Below are 22,430 nucleotides of genomic sequence, written 5' to 3' on the forward strand. Positions count from 1 at the left end.
TGGCCTTGGAGGCCAGCCACCTCACCTGTGGCTCTTCCTGTTGACATCCACCCACGTGATCTTGGGAGCCTGGCATCAGAGTGGGGTACTCAGCCATAGCGGGAAGCTCCCAGAGAGCAGGTCAGGAGGATGGGCCCGGCTCAAGCTTGTTCAGACCAGCAGGCTACCTCTGCTCACTTGTCTTGCCACTCAGTGGGAGGGATGAAAGCAAGATGTTCTTCTCCCCATTTTACGGATGAGTAAACAGAGGCATGCAGATACTTGTACCAGACGTCACCTGCAGTGGGGGAACCAAGGCCAGACTGTGTGTGGGTGGATGGTGCAAGGTGAGGAGGAGGAGGGATTTCTCTTACCTTCTTCTGCACTCTTCTTTCACCAAGGGCAGCATCTGTCTCCTGTGGCCCCATATCACTGGGGCAGCAGAGAGCACAGCAAAGGTACAGATGCAAAATGACAGCAGCATCCCTCCAGGTGTGCCTTGCATAGAAAGCAAGCCCTTAGGTCCCGGCCTCAGAGGTGGTGACCATAGGTGCTAGGAAAGGAGGAAGGGCCGTTTTCTCCCGCAATCAGCCACTGGATGTCTGGGTGGCAGGGGGATTGCCTGAACATCTAAGAGATGTTCAGAGACCCAACCCCTCTGACAACATCCCTGGCCTGGATTCTAGCTGTGCGCTCTTGGGTTGTCCACTTCACTCTGAGCCTCCATTTCTTTTTCTGTAAAATAATCTTCTCACTTTACAGTGTTTAGGGACACTCAAGCAAAAAAATGGTGCTTTATAAGCTGTAAAGTGCTGTATACATCCCAGCTCCTCATTTTCTTATTCTTCCTAGAGATTGAGTCCTCTTAGTAGGCTTTCTTCTGGGAAGTTAGAAAGCCTCCCTGGCCTCTTTCTGGCTTCTTCCAACTTCCCTGGTCAATAGTCACTCTGCTAATTTCATGGTGAAAATAGTGTTTGTATTTTGTATTCCTCTCTGTGGTGGTGGTGGTGCTGTCTGTTGCTTGGCTTCTTGGCATCTCAGATTATCTAAGTCCGGGACATATCATGCTGAGGGCTTGCTTGTTTGAGGAACATTTAATAAAAATAAGCATGAATAAAGATAAAGATAAAAGACTGAGATAAAATTTAAGTTAGCTATCCCACCCCCTCAAATTCTCAACTTAATTCATTTTTAAACACATAAAGCATGAGGGAGATAGTGAAGTCTGTAGCAAATGCAGTTCATAATGGTAATAACGGAACCCCATTTTGTTTTACCTCATTTCAAGTCGAGTACCTAAGCTTCACTGGGGGTTCCCAGAGGCCTTCTGAGGGCCCTCAGCACCCCCAGAGCTGGCAGCCAGCTGCAGAGCTGCCTCCCACAGGACACTCACCTCCCCCAGCACCCGGGAGTCAGCGTCAGGCTCCAGCACCTGGGTGTGTGGAAGACTTTCATGGAAAGTCAGGCTCCTTGGGTGAAGGCAGTCCTCTAAAAACGGGAAGCAGTGTGGCCCTTCAGTGCAGGTGACCTCACCTCAGTTATCTTGGCTAAAAAATGGGCTGATGGGTCCCCCTGAGGTGAGGGAAGACTTTGCTGCAAGCACCTCCCCACTGGCGTCAATGAAGCAGATACCATGTTTCACGTGGATTGTTCATTGTTGCCCAAACTTGACTTGAGTAGAGGACTCCTTGCCTTTCAGGTCACCTGTAACTTAAGACCCCCAAGCTACTACATCTTTCTCTCCTCCCTGCAAGATTTCATCAGTGATGACACCAGAGGCAGGAACGCCAGGCCTGGGGAAGATGAGCCAGCTGACACTCAACCCCTTCAGCCCCCAGTAGTCCTTTCTGGCCTTCAGGGAAGATCTTCCACACACAATATTGGTCTGGGGTAAATCAATTTTAGACCAGGCAGGAGCAGAGAACTAAGTACATGTAAGCAAAGAAGACACACCAGAATCTTTGTGGGTCAGGCCTTGATTAGGGCTCAGACACTCAGCCTGCCAGAATTTTCTCCCTGGTCCATCTTCCACCAGTAACTGTTGTGATTAAGACTTGTGGCAAGGGCAGGAGAGAGCATGGCAGGTAAGGCAGGGGCAACTGGTTGACCACCTAATTCTTCCCTTCTTTCTTGCTGGTGGAACTTTATATTATTGAGGGCAGCAGTGTGCTTTGATAAAACATAATTTGCAGCCTCTCTGGCAGACAGGAGTTGTTAATTAGATATAAGCCAAAGTCTTTGGTTTGGGCTTCTAAAGAACCTCATTACATGGGACTGAGTCAGCTGAGAGGCTCTTCTTTATTCCTGCCGCCTAGAACATAGACGTGAGAGCTGGGGCTCCAGCAGCCATCTTGTGACCATAAAGCGATGCTGAGAATGGAAGTTGTATGATGAGGAGGTTGGAGCAGGCACACAGAAGAGCCAAGTTCTTGATAACCCTGGAACTAGGCTTTATGCCCTGGATTTCCTCTCTTGGATTTCTTGCATGTGAGCAAAGGGTAAATCCCTGTCTTCTTTAAGCCTGCTATTTGGGCTTTCAGTTACACGCGGCTGAATTTCATTACTAAGTGATACAGCTGGCTATTTAAACTGTGCCTCATCACCATGACTAGAAAAACAAACTTCTAAACTCAACTGGAATAATTATGTCATGTTTGTATAGAAAGAGCAGCACATTTAAAAAAATCTTCTTATCACCATCTGTACTTTTTTGGCTTTAATCAAATGCTCTGAACATTCTGTGCTCAGGTTTATAGTAACATTTTTTAAAAAGGCAAAACTAACCCTGGGATAGAATAAATGAAGCTAGCCCATTGGTTCATCTACAGGTTTAACTGCCTAAATTGGATGGTGAGGTCCCATCTAGAGAAGAGAAACCTTTTGTTACAAAGGCCCTCATGGGGCTGGGCAGGTAGCCCCGCTTTCTATGGTGCCCATGGGTTTTAATGTTGGGGCTGCACCCTCCAGCCTGTTGAGGAAGGTACCAGCACTCAGAAAGCTGATGGGACCACACAGCTCCCGGGCCATCCACACCTGGAAGCTGCTTTGCCAGGCCAGCACTGCATCGAGGCAGCAAGAAGTCAGACTTTTTTTTTATGGCTTTAAAGCACATAAAATGTCACTACATGTAATCATTGCATCTCATTCATAATACCCTACACTTCTTAGTGCTGCCACCAGCCTTTCTCAGCGATGTGAAGCTTTGTTTGTAAACTTTCCAACCCTCTTAAAAATTCGGGGGTTCTGAGTTTTAAACCAAATTGGAATTATTTGGGGGTTTGAGTTCAATTCACTCTTGACAAAACACACTTCCTGGTTAGAAGGAAAGTTGTTTAAGGGGCTTATAAGAGGGTTCTGGAAGATTCTTGGAGACAAAGTGGCTCTCACTTAACAATTGTGCTGAGTTAAGCCGAATTGAATCAGAAACATACATATTAAATTTTCCTTGAAATCCACAGGGGTATAAAAATGTCGGGAAAGGGGGCTTAGCAAGATACGGTTTGCCAAACCCAAAATATTTGAAAACTAATTTGAGTGTGTTAGTTTGGCGGGTCACTCCTGGGCTCATCCATCCTAATCTCACAGTGACAAGACTTTCCTCCTGCTTTTCAGCCAGGACTCCCGGTAAAGGAGCATCGATTACCAAAGACTCTTCCTTTGGATTTTTGCCATCACTTGAATCCTGGAGCGGAGACAGGATGGGAGAGGTTGTTAAAATCTGTGTTCTCATGAGACAGCCTGGGGATCCTCCTGTACTTGTGTTTGTGGTGTGAGAGTCACTCAAGCGGCGCTCTCGAGGTTCCCTTGTGATCAGAAATCTCTAGAAAGCACATCATGTCTTAGCATATGTTTAGGTGTGACAGATAGGACACCTATTTATGTATATTTTTATCTAGTTTTTCCATTTTTGATATGGCAGTATGGTGATCTGAAAACATCCACCCCACCCCCAGGGATTAAATTAACTAGGGACCTGCAGCATTTTCAAATTTATAATGTTTTTCATCATTGAGCATGTCTGCAAGCATTGGGCTTGTATTATATTATATATTATTTATATTCTATTAATTCTATTGTTTATATTAAGTATAAGTCATATCATATTATCATCAAATACAGTTTATCAGTTAAAAGATGATGGATTGGATAAGGTGTATCTTCCACCAGTGACAGTTAATAAGCATAAATATTAGGAACAAAGCTGGAATTATAGATTTCACATGTTTTACATGTGCATCTTATAAATTCCATGGACACTTTAGTTATTATGAATTTCAGCCCACCTTTTGTTGCAGGAAGTGCCAGCCTTTGCACCTGCTAGCAATGTCCAGTGATGCCATTGCACTCTTCCAATTGGCCACTAGATGGGACCAAGTGAAGTAGGAAACTGCCACTGAAGTTTTTTTCCACTGTGAGAAACAGGACTTCCCCAACTTACAAAGAAATAGTGTTGACACTAGAGTGCCCCAAACTTCAACTGTATCATAGACACAATGCTAGAACTAGAGATTAGTGCACAGGCTAGCCCACAAAAGCCCACTCACTTCTTTATGAGCCTAGAAGGGGTCCTGCCTTTGAGACCAGACACATGTGAGTGTGACTCTTTGCCCAGGGAACACTCAGACCTGGCACCTGAGCTTTTCAGGCCTCCACTTCCTCTTCTGAAAATGGGAGTCACAGTTCCTGCCCAGATGGGGGGTGCGTGGGTGTAAATGAGAGAGCAGATGTGGCACGCCAAGCGCATTTGCAGTGAAACAGACAGCAAGACATCACTGCTGCCCAACTCAGCATTGATTTGGCAGAGCCCTGTCCTGACTGCCCTCAGCTCCCAGCCATCACTCCCACCTGGGTATCCCCCCTCAATCCTCATCCCTTCTTGTCCCTCACACAGAAAAGATAGCCAAGGACTCTCTAATGGAAATTTGCCAAGAGACCGTAGGAAATAGGTTTTTTAATGCTAAAGGATAAATATGTATAAGCCTAGGAGGTGGACTTTGTAAGCAGACAGACTGGGTTGGATTCCTGCTAACGCATTTTCTAACCTCCTTACTTAAGCCTTCTGGGACTGTTTCCTCATCCGTCAGAAGGGGATGGGGGGACCTCCCTCACAGGTTGAGAGACCTAAATGAGACCACAGATGTGACAGGGATGGTCTCTGCCTGCCATGTGGTGGGTGCCCCATTTGTGTGCCCTGAAACTCTCCTGCTGGGGAGACAGACCCAAGCCCCTTCCTTCAACCCCGGCCAAGCAACTCCCACTTGGGCGGGCAGCTCTTCAACCCTTCTAGAACCTTCTTCCTGGTTTTCTCCCTGATCAAGGCCACAGGGAGCTTTCAGCAGCTCCAGACCTCAGAGACCCTTCTCTGGCTGACTCTAGGCCTCCTGCCCCTGAAACACAGCCCTTTAGCATATTTTTGTGTTTCATCTCATCTTTGCAGACACTTCCTGGGCTCCTCTTAGAAATCTTTTTGGTTTGAGGGCTTCTGTAAGCCAGACTTTGTTCTGACTTGTTTCTGCCATTTCATTAGCCATACGTGAGGGCTGATTCTTCTTCACCTTTCTAGTCCAGGCCAGCCGCAAGGCTTCTTGCCCAGGCTGACTGTCAGGCATGAGTAGGGCACTTGCGGCACAGTGCAAAGAAGGATCGCTACTCATCACCAGAACGGTGATAGATGAGCTATGTCTGCTGTGGGCACAGCACGCAGGGGAGTCCTAGAAACCAGCCTTGTCACATTGTATGGTGCGCAGGATTCCCCTGGGATGTTGTTGAAGTGCAGATGCCATTCATAGGTCTGAGGTGGGGCTCCGGATTCCGCGCCACTAACCAGCTACTGACAAGTATCTCAGAAAGTGCCCTTGTAGGTTCACAGCATCACCATCTCCTGGGAGCTTTTTAGAGATGCAGACTCTCAGGCCCTGCCCTAGACCTACAGATACAGAATCTTCATGTTAACTGGAGCCCCAGGATTTCACATGCACATCATGACAGGAGAGGGCCACCAGGCTCTGGTCTCTGGTTGGCCAATATCGGGGCTCTTGCGAAACCTGCCCCCTGCCCACCTTGTCAGGATGGCTGAGGTAAGTCCTTCTTCCCTTTCTAGTTCTGTTACTTTCCAGACTGAAGATGACTTTATGTTTCACCACGAACCCAAGGAAAGCCCAAGACCTGTCCCAGCCAAGAGCTAACTGCCCACACTCTTCAGAGCCTTCTAGAGCTGCCCCCAAGTGCATGGCTTTGCAGAATTTTAACCAATACAGTTTTATAAGATCAAAGCCCTGAAACACCAGGCAATATTATGAAAAGGTTATATTCTCATTACGTGAAATGCAAATTGCTCTTTATATCCATCTTGAATTCATGGGCTTGAGGATGGCAGGTTTAACAGGAAGAATTACAGACTTGGGGAAGGTAGGGGGACTTTTAGGGCACGTTGGTAGTTAGGCCTTGTCCCATTGGAGGGGCTTAGATGGATATTTCTAGGCCCAGGGGCCCACACTGGGACATGAGGATCCCCTCCCCAGGGGGCAGAAGGTCACAACAAAGTGTTTGCCCAGAATGGCTGAAGTGGTGACATCCGGGGGCAAGTGTAGCAATGGATGGTTGAAGCAGGTGGTGGGAGGCCAGAACGTGGAGGTGGCGCTGGGCCTCCAGCTTCTTTGTAAGAACATTAGCTCTAGGCATTGTACGTATTCCAAGTCAGGGGGTAGCTACATTATAATAAACATATGATTTTGTGTATACAAAAATTATAATTAAGCATCTGTTTGTGTCGTCTTGAGTCAATATTGGTCTTCTTTATGAAACTGAGCTCTGTGAAGGAAGGGACACTGCCTAGTCTCTTTGCTATTGCCAAGCCACGTGGCCAACATAGTGGCAGTGCCAAAAAAAAAAATCACTGAATGTTGAGTCGATGAATTGCTTCCATATTTTGTTACCGACTTAGAGAGGTGCAATAACTACTCTCGGGCATCCTGGCTCCAGCAGTTGCTGGCTGTGTGACCTGGGGCAGGTCTCTAACCTTCGGCTTCCTGTGAAATGGGACAATTTGGTAGCACACAGCTGCATGGATGGCCTGGTGCTACTGGGCTGTTGTGGAAATGGGCCTCTCCAGGTGAGGATGCCTGGTCAGGCTAGGTGTGTGGTCACCCTTCATCTCCTCAAGGAGGGGTTCTCCAATGCCACAGGGCATTCACTGGCCAGGGTCATTTTGCTCCCAATGGGATGGAATGGAAGGTTGATTAAGGGAAGAGAAGTTTTTTGGAGATACCCGAGCAAAGCCTGGACTAGGAAGAAACACTGTCTACAGTGGACCTGACTGCACAAGGCACAGAAGGAACACAGCCTAGCAGGACCATGAGCTCGTCTCTCTGACTCTAACCCCTCCCGCAATGAAGCAACTCCTCTTGCCCTGTAAGGCTGCTTGCAACCACCCTCCTGCTCTTGGCCACACCCACGGCACACTGCGTCCTCCCCAGGTGCTGGCCGTGCAGCCTATCTCTCTGTTCTGAACATGTGGGCATCGTGTCTCCACCTCAGGGCCTTTGTGACTGCACTTGCTTCTGCCTGTAGAGCTCTCTGTGACCTCTTCTGTCGTGAGCGCCTTATTTCAAATGCTGCTTCACCAGAAAGACCTCCCCAAATAACCCGTCTAAAACAGTTTCCCCAACCTTCTCTCACAGCACCCAACTCTACAGTCTTCATAGCACGTCTCATACTTTTCAAGTTGCCGGTTTATTATATGGAACCCGGCTTCCAGAACCTAGGTGTACCACTGTAGAGATCCCCGCACCAGCCACCAGGTGGTGTCATGGACCCAGGACAGCTTGGTACCAGATATCGCAAGGGACCCCAGAATATTCAAAATGCAAACGGCCATTTATGTATTGGGCACATTCATCAACTGTGAGTTGGGTAGTTTATTAGCAGGTCTGCAGTGAATACATCAGGACTAGTTCTCTTTCTAGAACAAATTAAAATGAGCTTTGGGTTGGAGTAATACAAACAAGTTCTGCTCGTCTTCCCATCCATTTCTGCGATGTTAGTTGATGAAATGACATCATCAATGTTTAGCCTATGTCGTAGACCTGGTAGAGGCTATACAGATCTCCAAAACCTATTTCTTTATTTCACAGGCAAAATCAACTCTGGACCCGGATGGGCAGTGTTTGTCCGCAGTCATAGAGTTAGCTGATTCCCAGCCCAGGATGTTTTCTTCTGCACTGTGTGGGAACCCACATCCCCAGGTATAAATGCCCAAGCACCCTCTTGATTTGTATTTTGTAAAAAGTAGTAAGTCAATTCTGAGCAAAGTGGACTTCTGATAAGCCAAAAGGTTGGACACTTTGTTAAAGCATTTTGTGAGCTGGGCTTTCTGACTGCAGAAAGATAGGATATGGCTTTTGCTCTCAAGGCGTTTGCAATTTAGTTTGGAAAATATGTCCAAGCAGCATAATTATTTATCAATTGAAGACATTATGCCAGTCTGGAGAGGCAAGAGATGTTTCTCCTGAGTATAGGGAAGATTTTCGTATAGAGGGAAATCAAAGATCACACACTTGGACCTTTGTGTGGTCAGCCCACTTGGGTAAAATAACAGCAGGCAGCATTGGCTCAGTTCTACCGAAGATACCAGAGTGACTGCACTTTCAAGTCTGCGTGAGGCTTGTGTGCACTACACGGCGGCCAAAGGGCTGCTGAGCTGTGGCCCAATGTGTTGCCAGCACTGTTCTCCTTCGGACCTGCCACTTTGGCCTGGCCCCCAGCATCTCCCTTGGAAGGCATTCCAGTGTGTGCTTTAAAGATGGGTAACTCCTCAGGGAGACCTCGAATGGCCGCAGAGTCCTGATTTGGGCATTATTGGTGGTGTCTTGCCTATGTGTTGGGACACAAAATAAAGGCCACCAGCTTAGAGCAGAACCCCCTTCCAGACGAGAGAGAGAGCCACCCTCACCCCCAATCTGCATCCTGAACTGGCGCTCAGGAAGCTGCGTGGTCCGGCTGCTTGGCACATCCATGCTGGGCATACTGTTTGGAGTGTTGGTTCTCAAGAAGGAAAACATCCTTTAGTTACTGCTTTTCTCAAAACAGCACATAGCTATGAGCAATCACATACTGCTATTGCAGCTCTACCCCGTAGGCAGGGACCAATAGACAGACGTACTTTTTCTCCTCTAGTTGTACTGGGTTTATGGTCCCTTATAGGCATGAAACATAACAAAAGCTTGAGTGTAGGTGGCCTGGCACACCTTTGTCTGTAACAGCACTTACCTACACGCTCTCATCTTTCAAATGGTCTAGCAACTTCCTTTGTGTTAACCTCTGTGATTGAAAGAACATATTTTTGGTAACTTTCCCAACCCACAAAGCCAATCCCATTTTAAGGTGGAAAAGTACAGTGTTAACAATGCCATCACTGTCTTTTCGTCGGTGACGTGAAAATGTTGAAGGTTGACCCTAACACGGGTCACCGTCGAAAGGTACTGCCTTGTACAAAATAACAAACCAAACCCCAGACTGTGTGTTTACGGTCATCACAGTTCACTTCATTAAGCCGTAACTCTGATTACATTCTTTCTCCTACCCTTCCCTGAAGGCTGAGCTCTGAGGCCAGGGGGCCTGGCCTACTCTCCCCTGGGAACTGTGTGTCCAAAAACACACATGTGTGAAATTGATGCAGGAAACCCTCCAGCTCTGTGGGGACCTGACTTCAGGGGCTCCTTCCGGCCTTGGAGTTGTGCTTCCATCTCCCCGCTTCTGAGCGCCTCACACCCCGAGGCTGCTGGTTCCTGTTGCACCTGCAGAGATCCCACTGGGAAGTTCCTGGCTGAGGAGGGAGAGGGTGCGGCAGGTAAGGTGCCTGTGGGAATATGTTTTAATCTGCGATCATGACGCACAGGCAGAAATCTTGAGAGAATGGGTGGAGTGGACAGAGGGAGCCAATGGCTGTGGGTGTGGGCGGTGTGGGTGACCCTGTCCCTCTGTGTGTCAGTCCCCCATCAAGTCACCTTTCATCTTGGCAACATTTTTCGCAGAATGCCCTCGCTGCTGCAAATGATAGATCTAAAACACAGAGGAGAGAGCTGTCCTCGACCGCATGCATGCAACCCCTGACAGTGTGCTTCAGCCGCACGTGTGCCTGCAGGGACACCCCTTTGGACAAGAGGCTGAGTGAAGACGAGGAGAGAGGGCGGGCTGTGCAAGTGGGTTTCCCTGGGTCCCATTCCCGCCCTCAGTGGTACGGGCCAGGGTGTGCCCCCTCGCCCCTCCCACCCTAGGCCTCCTCCCCTGTAGCGTGCAGACGGTCACCCCTGTCCGTGGGGGTGTGGCGGGGCAGCTAGCACCCAAATGTGGCTCCCACGAGCCATCCTCCTGGGGTTCACGTCCATGGGTGGTCCCGCCCTTGCTCTGGGCTGGCCCTGCCTCTGCTTCAACTAAAGTCTTAAGTAAGGTCTGGCAGCTTCTGCTTCTGCACTTTGGGGGGCCTGAGCTGCCGTGTAAGAAATCCAGACCTTCAGAGAGACCATGTAGAGACACCACAGAGAGATGGCGAGGCCCTGAGACCTCAGAAAGAGACAAGGCCAGTCGCCCTAGTGTCCCGACTGCCTCCATCTATCCCTGCTAAAGCTCCAGGCATATGAGTGAAGCCATCCTGATGTCCAGTCCTGGTGCTGCCTTGAACGACCAGCCCCAGCCATCTTTTGGCTGTAGCTACATGGGAGCCACCAAATAAGACCAGCAGAAGGACCATTTAGCTGAGGCCCAGACAGCACTGAGAATCAAGAGAAATGGTAAAATGCCTGCTGTTTGAAGTCGCTGAGTTTTGGGGACATTTGCTGTGTAGCAGTAGATCACAAGACCTGGGGCATCTACTAAAGTAAGAGATGCTAGCTCTCTGTTCAGAATCCACGGTGAAGGTTGGAAAGATTTTCTGTTAAGCCCCACTATAGTGCCTAGCATATAGCAGGTGCTCAAAAATAGCCATTTTATTGTTATAAATAAATATAAATAGGTGGTTTTCCCTCTTCTGAGCCCTAATTAGTCTAAACACTGACCTCTCATGGGCCTTGGCTTCTGATATCCTGGAAGCTTGATTAACTCCAAGGAAAGGAGCTCCAAGTGTGCCCACCTACAGGCAGAACCATATTTCAGGGGCCTCTCATTTAACAAATATTTATAGAGCTGCCTCCACATGCCAGACTCCAAGCCAGGAGAGGAGGCTCCAGAGGAGAAAGGAGCAGATACACTGCTGATCTCACAGCTCTTACAGACCAGGGAGAAGACAGACTCAGAATGAGAAACTGCAAGTGTGAATAGCAGGATGGAGAAGTGAAGAAAGAGGAGGACTTAGTTAAGTTTAGTTTAGCTGCTGGCGACAGAGACTGGAAACCATGGTGACTTAAAGAAAATAGAGGTTTACTTTCACATAAAAGAAATGGAGAGAGGGGAAGTCAAGAGCTGGTGAGGGAGCTCCACATCCAATCACCAGAGAACCTGACGTCTTCTGTCTTTCCTTCTGCTCAGCCATCTTAGCTTGTACATTCCATCCCCAAGTTGGTCCCAAGGGGGCTGCTGGAGCTCCAACCATCATGACTACATTCCAAGGGGAAAGGCAAAGAAGAAAACCTACCTCCAGGTTAAATTATCCTCCTTTTGAAGAACTTTCTCTGACGCACCACCGCTCTCCAAAAGATGTTCATGTCTCCTTGGCCACAGATGTCTGAAACCTGGGCAATGCAATTTTTCTTTGCTGGGCCCATTGCTGTCCCCGACAACATAGAGGTCTGTTAGTCAAGAAGAAAAAGGGATAGGTATTGGTTGGCAACTAGCAGCCTCTGCCTCAGGGACCACTTCCTAATCACAGAAGTTCCATCCTGGGGAAGTAACATTTTTAAGTAGAAAGAAAGGATGAGTCCATTAGGTAAAAAGCTTTGCAGAAGCAGAGAACCAACTTTTGCATAAAGCCCAGAGGTAAGAAATCTCAAGGAGCCTTCAGGAACTCACAGGAATCCAATATGGACCTTTGGCCCCTAAATATAGTTCTCTCATCTGCCTAGCAGGTGCTTACTTTAGCTTAAGACCTGTGAAAACATGTCTTCCCCTCCAACCAAAAAAGTTGGAGTCCCCTTTCGCACTTGGGTGTGAGCGAGTTTCCACTCTGCAGAATAGACTTGCAGGCTGAGAGAAGGCAAGGAACTGAGGTCTTGGAATGTGATGGGGAGAGAGGAACTCACAAAGTTAGGGGAGATGGACCTTCGCCTCCCTCTTCTGGGCTGAGGTAGCCTCTGCGGGGCAAGGGGCACATGTGACTCTCTAAAGCAGTGGCCTGAGAAGCTACAGCTGTATAAGACTTTCGGTAACTTCCGAGAAGACGTGGCACCCTGCTACCTGTTTGCTGCTTTTGTATCACAAATTCATGAAGCAATATTTTACAATTACAACTTCCTGAGCGCTGGACCCTATAGGAAGGCTTGCTTAAATTCCTTTTGTTCTGACCCTACACATCAATTCAACATGTGAGGGGGTCTGGAGGGAACTCAGCTAGATATGCAGGCCAGACAAATGTAAAACATATTGATTTTGTGTGTGTGTGTGTGTGTGCCTTTCAACAACTGGACCTGCCAAGCCCACTTCAAGGAAAGGAGCTGCATTTTAAGTTAACCCCATTTTCTGGAACTGGTGGGAATGTCTTCATTTTTTGGGTTTCCGCCTGTGGTTACCTTGCGAGGCTTCCCAGTTCCTCCTTGTCCCTTCCCAGGCTGCAGCCTGGCTCCTCCGGCTTGATTTCCCATCACATCTGCTGTGGGCTGAGTGCCCAGTCATTTCCCATGGATGCCTCTGTACAGAGAGGACTCCACAACTGCATGGCTCGAGATGCACCGTACCCAACACAGACCCTGGCAACCCTGGCCAGAGAGCCATTGGAAACTGGCCTTTCCCGGGAAGTGATTTGATTCTGTGATCAAATCAGGCCGACACAGCCCTGAGTACTCTCTTCTCCCAGGAGCCTCCTGTCCCTTGTATAGTGGCTGTTTGGAAATGTGTGGCTCAGAAAGGGAAATAAAAGGTGGTAGCATCATAATCTGGGAGTAAACGTGTATTTACGTACTTTCAGGAGCTGTCCAGGCCGCTGTACACACTGGATGAAATGTTTATTGTCGCTCCTTTGAGAAGTAAGCTATAACTGTTTAAACTCGCCACAGTCATCACTACCAGGCTCTGATTCTCATCTCTTAAAAGGCATTACATTGCTTTAATATGCAACAGTCTACCATAACATTAAATCATTTTTTAAAGTTTCATCTAGTTGAGCCCAGGCCAAGATATTCTTGGGTTGGGTTTTGCACAGCCACCCTTTTTTTTATATAGTTAAAAAGAACCACACGACAAAATACCTATCGAGTGATTTCACTCTTGCCAGCGTCCAAGAATGATCTGCGTGAGGGGCCCTTTGGGTTTCCAGGGGCCCCGCACTGTGGCTTCATCGCCAGGATACACGAGTATTCTCGAGTGCCCGCCACACACTCCACACTGCAAAGGCGGAGGTGGGAAGCCATGGTGGGCCAGCTGCAGATGAGAAAAGCCTCAGTTTTCCCTGGATGCCAAGGAACTGGTTGGAGAGACAGGCTAACCCAGGGCCGGGAAGAGAGCAAATGCTTTTGCCCCGTTTGTAAGCAATGAGTTTGCAAAGCTGTCACCTCACCTCTGCTCCATTCCCTCTGCAAGATTCCACTCACCCACTGAGGCTGTGTGAGGGCAGCCCCCTTGGGAAGGCTTCCTCCCTCCTGCACCAAAGCTTCCTGTTTCCTCCTCATTCAGGACACCTTTTGAACCTTTGAAACAACCCTCAGTAAACTCTGCCTTGGGCTGTATTTTATTGTTCACGTGTTGATCTCCCTGGCTAGTAAGAGAGGGGCCGTGTCTTGACCACCCTAGAATATTGGTGGCCTTCCAGAGTCCCTTGGTGACCCAGTGAAGGCAGCAGGACCCCCCTCCCAGATACGCTGCTGGGAAGACATGGTGCCGTAGCACCATCGTGCCCTCCGGCCTCCTGCCCAGGTTTCCCCCATGTCTCACTGGTCCGGTCCCTCCCAGTGGGCTCCCCAGCCCACCCCCTCTTCCTTCCAACCAGGTTCTTCTGACCACGTGGCTGGTGGCAGAGATGAATTTGAGGACAGCTGGTGAGGTTGAAGTGACCTCCCTCCCAACCTCAACCACTTCTGGGGAATGGCCCTCGCCCTTGGGACTGGGCGGTGATTGGGAAGAGGTGCTCAGCTCGGCAGAAGCCAGATGGCTGCCCGGAGCCCTGGCAGGAAGCTCGTTGTCAGGGGCCCAGCATGGTTCTGAGGACTGGCTAGATGATCCACACCCTGTCCTCCTCCAGGGACCCGGCCTCTTGGGAGCCTCTTCCTGGACCTTGCCCCACCCTGGTGCTGCCCAGATACGGGGGTGCATCTAGCTCCCCCTGAGATGCCAGGGTCCTGAGTTGCATGCCTGGCCTCTTCCCAGAGCCCAGAAGAAAGTCCCCCTGGGCCTGGGCTTCTCCTCCCCAGCCGGCTTGGCCAGTCTGGAAACAATGACTGTGGCGAGAAACTGCTTCTCACGGGGTTTTGGAAACCGCGGCGGGACATCCACAAACAGCTTGTGCACAGGGCTGTGGCCCCGAGTAGAGGAGATGCTTCAGTGCTGGGAGGGTGGAGAGGAAGGGATAGAGACAATAGGCAGCATTGTGTCTTCTCCCAGGAAGCTCTGCTCTGCGTTGCTTTCAGGGAAATTGACTCTGGGGCAGCTCGTTCTGTTCCAAAGCAACAGCTTTATGTGATTATGTTAGTCTCAGGCTAGGACAAACCCGCCCTTCCTACCTCATTAACAGCAACGCCAGCAGGGACCAGCCATGCCACGGGGGGCTCTGTGCCCTAATTCGTCAGGCAAGGGCTGAGTGTAGGAAGTTGTAACAACAATGCATCTTGGAGCAGAAGCTGTCTGTGGAGGGGGTGCAGCTTTGATGTGGGGCCCTGTCCTGATTAGGAATGATGGCTGGGGTCCCGGCAGTGCTCGGGAAGGTGGCATAAGCCGGGATGGCATTTGGGTTGTGGGTTTTTGCACCTGGGTCTGATGAGGTTTGATGGGGTTTAACACACGGAAACAGTGGCTTTTGTTCTGCGGGACAAAGGCGTCTCCAGCTTGGGCCCAGGCTGAGACCCCGGTGGCACCCGTTTCCTCCCCGTCGCCTCTTGTCACTCTCCTTGTCGAAGTTTAATTAGGACAACGAGTTTCACAGGCTCATTTCTCACTCCAGCAACTTTCTAACACTTCCTAACGAGGAGGCTGGAGCCTGAGGCCTGGGGGAAGGAGCAGGGGCTGTGGGGAAGGAGAGGCGGACGGTTGAGGGGGCCGGGAGCGGCCGGGCAGGGGGTGTGTGGAGAAGGGCTGAACAGGCAGGAGCAGAGGAAGCTCCAAACCACACCGGCTCCTTGGGGAACTGAGGATTGATCTGGGAAGAAGAGAAAATAAAACAAACCCTAACTGGCCTTTGTTTTCTGGGTGGCCAGACAGTAATTTCCCCCAAATTCTTTATGGTTCCGGAAAGGAAAGCAAAGGATCAATCAGTGTTGACTTTGTGACTTTCAGAACTGGATCACATGGGCCTTAACACCTTTAACTCCTCTGATTCACACGCAAGCTCTTCCCATCCACTGGGTTCTGAACAACAAGAGCCACAGTGACAACCCCAACCTCCCAACCCGCTCCTGAACCAGACTCAGATGTAAGGAAGTGTTGTTCCCTGTGTGGATGGTGGGAATCCATGTTAAGGGTGCAATTCTGCTAGACTGGATAGAGATGCTGGCTTTCTTCTGCTCAAAAGAGCGGTAAGAGATGGAGGTGGGGGATGGAGAATCCCAATGTAGCCTTACCTATTTTAGTCAGTATAGTTCTAGTCGTGCTGCGGTAACAAACACCTGAAATGTAACTTAAAACCCACAAAGACCTATTTCTTCTTCTGCTACATGTTCATGGTCAGTTGGCCAGGAGCTCTATGACACGCCCCCACTCTGGGCCCCAAGCTGCTGAAGCATTATCCCGTTATTGGCAACGCTGATGATTGATTTGATAGAGGGAGAACGATGGTGACGGTGTGCTGGTTCTTGAAGTGCCCTCAGTGAGGTTACCCACATCAGTCTTGCTCACATTTCGTAAGCCGAAGAAAGCTATATATCCATATCTAAAACTTCCACAGAAGAAAGATATGTCCTCCTGTCATGTTTCTAGAAGGTAGAACTGGAAATGTTTGGTTCTTAGTTCTAAAACCCTCCTGTTGCAGTTACCTATTGCTGTGTAACAAATCACCCCAAAATGTAGTGCCTTAAAACAATATATATTTATCTTCTTATTCAGGAGGCTGGGAACAGCTTAACAAGATGATGCTGGATCAAGGTCTCTCTTGAGGATGCAGTCAAGATGTGGGCTGGGGCTGCAGCATCTGAAAGCGTCGCTGGGCAGGACAGTTTGCTGCCAAGATGGCACCTCACATGGCTGTGGGCAGATGGCCTTGGTTCCCTAGCACACGGGTCTTTCCACTGGGCTGCCCAAGAGTATTCATGACACGGCAGCTGCTTTTCCCCAAAGCTAGTGATCTAAGAGAGAAAGAGAGAGAGGGAGAGAGAGAGAGAGACAGAGACAGAGACAGAGACAGAGGGGGGGGGGAGGGGGAGAGAGAGAAATAAAAGAAACAAGCAAGAAACTACTGTGCCTTTTAGAACCTGGTCTTGGAGTCATACACCATCACTTCTGTTTTCTTCTATTTGTGAAAATGGAGGCATTAAGTCCAGCCCACACTTCAGTGGAGGGGAATTACACTCTGCCTCTCAAAGGGAGAAGTATCCAAGAACCTGGGGTCATGTCTGAATACCCCTTCACCTGCATGGGCACCCCAGCTAACTGTCAGACCCCGGGACCAATCTGAAGGGCTGCAAGTCGATTTGGCCCCGGCACAGCCCTCTTCACTTGTAGCTGGGCCTCTCCACCTGTCCCTGTTGGTCACCAGTGGGAGGAGGGTGAGAGGAGAGGAGGGCATACCTTTCAAAACAGTCTCCTGATGAAAAGGAAAAGAGAGAAGGAAAGAAGGAAAATACTTAAGCCCATGAAGTCTCCCTATCTTCTCCTCGTGCTTAACCCAGCTCAACTCTGCCACAGGTGGGTAGACTGTTGGAGTCAGGGATCTTGACCTAGGCAGCCAAAGATGCCCCTTAGTGCAGAGATGAACAGACAGCTGGGATCCCTCACTAGCTAAGCATATACTAAGCACATAAGCTTCCAGGGCCTGGGACTCAACTTTATGCTACCACGAAACTATGAACCACTATGCACCCAACGCTTTGAGTTACAAACAAAACTTCCTGGCCCATGTGAAACTCCCAGCAGATATTTCAACCAACCAAACTAGCATCTAGAGGAAGGAGCAGAAGCTCTGGGGGGAAACCCAGGAGGAAGTTAGCAAACGGAGTCATGGAAGCAGAGCGTGACGTGGGCAAGGAGACTTGACCCAGAAGCTCTGGCCTCTACCAGTTAGAGCGCCTCCAGATTCACTCTTTGGCAACCCACACAGATCCTGTTAGTGGAGGATTCTCACTTTGGAGAGGGAGCAGCAGGGATATTAAATTTTAAAAATGACATCATGCTGGTTGTTCAGAAAAGTTGTCGGTAAGGACAATGGTCTTGTATCAACTTCTGTCTCCTTGATTTCTAAAATTGCTTGGGAGTGGCATTTTGGGTTCCTACCTCCCTTGGGATTCTGGCCTAGTTAAAGCTCCGAGCCCAAAGGCCTCCCCACCCCCTGCCCAGGGTCTGAGTGTAAGTGGAGAGGATACGGTGTTATCCCCTGGGCAGGCAGGACCCAGAGAGGGCAGCAGGTCCACTGTGAGTTGGGTGGCTGATGGTGGCAAACTTCCTTAAGTAGTCCCACTATTTACTTTTTGGTCAATAATTAGAAAGATTTTTGGAAAAAGAGAATATATGCAATTTGGCCCAAATGAGAAAGGCTCAGGTGACTTACTAGATCAAGTAGGCAAGTCACATGAGTGTCAGTCTTCAGGGCAGTGAACTGGGCTGGATGGTGCTAGAGGCAGCCTGACCCCAGCCTAGAAGCAGCCTGACCCCAGAAAGTCTTGTGCGTCCTGGGAGAGCCCTGACCACGCACATGGCCGAAAGCCCTAAGGCTGCGAGCTGCCTAGGCAGCGCCAGTGGCCCACCCTCCCAGACCAGAGTGGGTAGGAAACAGGGCACCGTCAGACCCTGGACAGAGCCTGTGAAGCTGGGGCCAGCCTTCCCTGGGAGTAGTTTTCAGGTTTTGAATTATTTTTTCGTCCCTCTTCTGTTGCCCGAACACAGTGACTCCTTTTGGGAGCAGTGGAGACTTTGTGTTCAGTGGTGATGTTGCACCCCTCACTGACGTTCAAAAAGTGTTCAACGGGCTTCTGGTGGCAGGGCTTGTTGATACAACCTCACTGGAAACCGATTGGCAGACTCTACCAAAGCTGCACATCGTGGATGCCCCAGGAATTCCACTCCTACCCAAGGAAAACAAGTGTTTACATTCACCCAAAGAAAGACGTGAACCAGTGTTCACATCAACCATAGACGTGGACAAGAGTGGTCACAGCAGCTTTCTTCCTAAGAAGTGGGACATACACAAATGCCCATAAAAGTTAGAAAGGATCAAGGGTGGTATATCCGCACAAAGGGAAACTACACTGCAGCAAAGATACCGGAGCCCTACTAGCCAGGGCAACTTGGATGGATCGGACACATAACCTTGAGAGAAAGAGGCCAGACAGAAAGCTGTACACTGCATAGCTTCGTGTACGTGAAATCCAGGAACAAGCAAAGCCATTCCGCGGGCTGGGAATCAGGATGGGGGCTCTCTTGGGTGCATTGATGACAAGAAGGGGTTAAGAGCCTTCAAGGGTGGGAAATGTAATTTTTTATCTCAGTGGTGGTTACACAGATATACACCCAGGTGCATGTTCTGGCTCTTTCTGGAGCTTTAGAGATGTTTCCTCTACCATGAAGAATTGATCATTTCATAAAAAAAAATTACAGATGTCGCTTTACCTCCTGGACTTTAGCATCTTTTCAGAAAGAAATAATCTGAGAGGAGTGACATTCTAGTAGCAGAACTTTCTCTCTCTGAGGAGGTGAGCCCTGCCCCCTCCCTCTGTGTCAAGATTTGTACAGCAAATAGTTTCAACTTTCAGATGTCATCCTCCAAGCAAAGAGATCTCATTATGGTCTAATTACCTTGGCTGTTGGAAACAGGAAACAAATAGCTGAGCTATTGAACTTGGGGGAAAAGAAAGAAGAGAACCACTTCCTACCAATATTTTTAGTTTCAAAAAAGATCACTGCTGAGTCTTCTCAGGGCTATTAGGTACATTAAAAATCTGCCTAATTATATATTTCAACAGGAAACCAAAGAAAGGCCCAAGAAAGTAGATTCAATCTTTTGGATAGATAAAAATAAATGCGTGGGTGTAAGCTATAAATAAATACATCTTATATTTTTAAATGCCTAATCACATATTTGCTTAAGGAATTTCTGCACATCCTGGTAAAAATCATATACGTCATATATTTTCCTCTGAAAGATATGAACACACAAGTAAATAGAAAACACTCCGTTTTAAAAAATTGTGTAATGAATTCTGGTCAGTAGGGCTTCTTTTTCTTCATGCGTTTTTATGGTTTGTGTGAACAATGTAAGCAAAGGAAGGTTGTGCAAGAGAGCGTAGTGACAGAAAATTCCCAGAAACAGGGGTTCTTGTCTTTCTGCTGAAGGCTTTATATCACGGCCATTGACCCACCACCCCCACTTCTGCTGCAGAGGGGACTTCTTCTGCGGGGAACGGTGAAAAGTGAATCCCACTGATTTCTCACTGTTCTTGTAAAATATATGTTACGCCTACGAGCCCAGAGAATGGGCCCCCATCAGAAGCATTTCCCTGTCATTCTGCTGCCAACCTCTGTGATACTGGATACTACATGAAAACTAAGAAAGCAAGGAAGATCAACGTGAAAACGCTGGGAAACAAAATCTGTATATTTTATTTCAAAGGGAAAGTCTTTATGAATGTCTCTCCCTGGCCCTTTGGAGACACATTGAACATAGGTATACTTTTAATCAAGTAAATGAAACTTGCTTTAAAACGAGATGAAGCAGCTGAATTGCATCTTGCGACAGAGATCAGCTTAGATGGGTAGAAGCCCACCAGGTCTCTGGAAATAGAACACTGAGCAAGAAATAATTAATAGTACTCCCACCACTTTAAGGAAATAACCTGCAAACCAATAGAACCCTTTATCAACAGTTAATAAATAAAGGAATGAATTTTTAAAGGGCTAACCAGGTGTAGACTCCCAATCACTTTCGTGCAAAGGATAAAGTCTTCAGAGTGGCGTTGCCTGGTTTTCTGTCCCTCTCAAAACACATCTGTGTCTTTAGCAGAAGTTAATGGTTTTTATCAAAATTTACTTAAAATGAGTATTGCTATTTGCAGTACTCAGTGGTCGTGCAGTTCCCACCTTTCTGTAAAAAAGCGTGCTCTCCTCAACTGTATTTCCCCAGTTCCTCATCTAAAGTGCTGATGCTTAGATTTACTTTTCATATTCACATGCAAATAACTGAGCTAATGACATAAGAATTAGCACACAGACATTATTATTGTTTTTTGCTGGGGTAAAATAAAAAGCTATGTTCATACAACTAGCTTAGATACCCAAAGATAGGGATTTCGCGGGGTGTGGGAAATCGCCTGTTCTGTAGGCAGGTAACTGTCATTAGGACATCCCTTTTTAACCGCCTGAACCAGCGGCCCCAGCATCTTCCGGGAGCTTGTTAGGAAAGTGCTGTGTCAGGCCTTGACTCCATTACTGACTCAGAATCTGCATCTCAGGGCACTACCATCCACACAAGAGTTTGAGAAGACTAGTTCCAGTACCATGGGGTGACTACTACATCCCCCATCTGGCATCAGAAGTGAGCGGCCCAAAGGTAAGAGTGGGTCCCCTCCAGCAAAGACCTTATAGTTCACTAGGATAACATAAAAGATGTGAACAAAGATGGGATATTATCTGCAAAAAATTACGCTGGTATTTGGATGGGCATTCGCCCTAGGTTGGCCCCCGGCTTTCCACACGAAGGAGCTGTCCTGTTTTCTCAACAAGGAGGAGTGAGCAGCCGTGGTGCTGCATCCTGACCCCTACACACCAGGCTTAACTTGCACCCCCAGACTGTCCCCCGTTAGCTTCCTTTCTGGGACTGCTGGATCTGCCACGGCGTGAAAATAAAAGAAGCAACACAAGGTTTTCTTACAGAAAGTCAATGTTTCGAAGCAAGTGTGGAAACACTGGGTTTCACTGGTTTCCGAGGGAAGCCCTCCACAGCCGCAGGCCCTGATGGATGCCATGCCACGTGCCTGCCTGCTCGCTCGAGCACACAGCCAGCATTCTTATCTGTAAATGCCTCAGGAGGGCCAGAGCGGTCTGGGGGCAGGAGATCAAGTTCCCAGCCTCCCATCCCTGAGCCCTTAGCCCTTTCTCCTCTGTCCGGTGGATCTCTGCCTCGCGGCTCTGCGGTCCTCACCAGCGTGGCCCTTCCACGTAGATGCAGGGTTTCCCGTGCTGTGTGGCTACAGCCAACTGCAAAGCCTGATGAAAACGGGCCACACGGAGCTTTGGGCGGGCCGGCCCTCCGCAGGCAGGGGTGTGACTGGGTTCTGGGAGCCCCCTCTCCACTGTGGGCCCAGAGAGGCCCCCCTGGATAACGTGTTCCAGGTGTTCAATCTCAAAACAAAGAAGCTTTTCTCTGTTGCCTGAGAATGAAGAGTCCTTGCTAGTTGCATAAAGTTTTTCCGAGATGGTAATATTTGGTTACAGTAAGATCTGTTATTTCACAGGAAACCCAGCAGAGGTGCCCGTAATTTGATTCACGTAGTAACTGGGAAAACTCAAAGCAGGGAGGTGGGGGGAGTGGAAGACCCCAGCTCATTAATGCAGCGTTCAGTGGGGTCAGTGTTCAGTCCTCAGAGCAGAACCCCAAACAACAGGCTGACAGGTCCCCAGCCACCTCTGAGGCTGGGGTCGCCATGGAAGTTTTGCTGGCGTTACTCTAAATATAACACCCCAAACAGTTCCCGTGGCCTGCCTTATATTATTCCTTCTGATTTAGTCTTTCTAGTAACTGCTACTGTGTAGCTCTAAAGCCCAAACACAGCATTATGTAACAGAACTAAATTTAAGAGCGTCAATTGCTACAAATTTGTTGAGGGTGCTATAGTATTTGGTACTTGTAGAACATAATTTTATAAAGTACCCGAGGTGAGTTGAAATAATATCTCAGGTTTTCCTAAACATATTATACTAATTCATACCTTCCTAGGAATCTTTAAGTTCTACTACAT

This window comes from Hippopotamus amphibius, chromosome 2 (assembly GCF_030028045.1).
Source record: "Hippopotamus amphibius kiboko isolate mHipAmp2 chromosome 2, mHipAmp2.hap2, whole genome shotgun sequence".
Lineage (NCBI taxonomy): Eukaryota > Metazoa > Chordata > Mammalia > Artiodactyla > Hippopotamidae > Hippopotamus > Hippopotamus amphibius.